The sequence below is a fragment of the Sinocyclocheilus anshuiensis genome, unplaced genomic scaffold (assembly GCF_001515605.1).
Source record: "Sinocyclocheilus anshuiensis isolate Anshui unplaced genomic scaffold, SAMN03320099.WGS_v1.1 scaffold116, whole genome shotgun sequence".
In the NCBI taxonomy this organism is placed as follows: domain Eukaryota; kingdom Metazoa; phylum Chordata; class Actinopteri; order Cypriniformes; family Cyprinidae; genus Sinocyclocheilus; species Sinocyclocheilus anshuiensis.
Window position 1 is genome coordinate 568705 of NW_015554064.1, and position 1095 is coordinate 569799.

The following is a 1095-nucleotide window of genomic DNA, read 5'->3' on the forward strand; positions in this document are numbered from 1 at the left end:
TTTTCCTGCTCTTATTGTCAACCATTTGTCAGTGCATGTTATTTTTTTTTTATTCATTTTCCTTTAATACATGTGATGAGTGCAATAATAACAACAAGTCAGCAATAAACTAAACCAACAAACAAGTAAAAAATAATAATAATAAAATACATTTTAGATCACTTAATATTCATATTTAATATAAATGTATTATATATAATATTATATATAATACATTTTATTATTATTATTTAATTAAGTGATCTAAAATGTATTTTATTATTATTATTTTTTACTTGTTTGTTGGTTTAGTTTATTGCTGACTTGTTGGTATTATTGCACTCATCACATGTATTAAAGGAAAATGAATAAAAAAAAAATAACATGCACTGACAAATGGTTGACAATAAGAGCAGGAACATGAAGTCTGTGTGAGTGCCGCTGCGTTTCTTCTGGGTTGTTGGTGAGTGACAGTCGCTCGAAGGGAAGTTCAGGTGAAGGACACGAGAAATCAATTAGTGTCAGTGAGACTGGAGGAATTCATCAGCCGTGCACTGGAAAACACTCGTGTGTGAGAGTCTGATGACGGGGCTTTAGCTCTGAGTGCTGGAGTGTGTGACACACGCGGGTCACAGAGGTCACCGGCTGGCAGACTGACGGTGTGTGTGTGTGCGTGTGTGTGTGTTTGTCTCCACAGGTGTGAGCTTGCTGGTGCCAGCGGGGGCCATTCCTCAGGGCCGCGTCTATGAGATGTTCGTGACGGTTCACAGGAAGGAGAGCATGAGGTAACGTCCCCCCGCTGACAAACAGCCTAACGAGGGGATTCTGGGCGTTGGTGCCGTGAAGACGCTCATCGTTACCACAGTCTCGCTGCTCAGAGCGGCTCTTTCATTGCTCACCTCCTCATGAAGCTTGTCAGTTACAATCTCAGATGATAAAACAAGCACAAACGAGTCAGTAGTCATGCAGTCAACTACTGCACACCAACACAAACTGCTATACAAAAAAAAACGTGGAAAGTAATTGCTAGAAAAATGGTGTCAGTATTAAGTGTGTTTTAAAGCCAAACTCCACTGGTGTGTGTGTGTGTGTGTGTGTGTGTCTGTGTCTGTGTCT

At 40.3% G+C, this 1095-nt stretch overlaps 1 pseudogene; it reads left to right on the forward strand.

Annotated features, from left to right (window-relative positions):
* The window catches only part of LOC107668634 (netrin receptor UNC5C-like), a 73991-nt pseudogene that overhangs the window by 54528 nt on the left and 18368 nt on the right, over window positions 1–1095 (forward strand).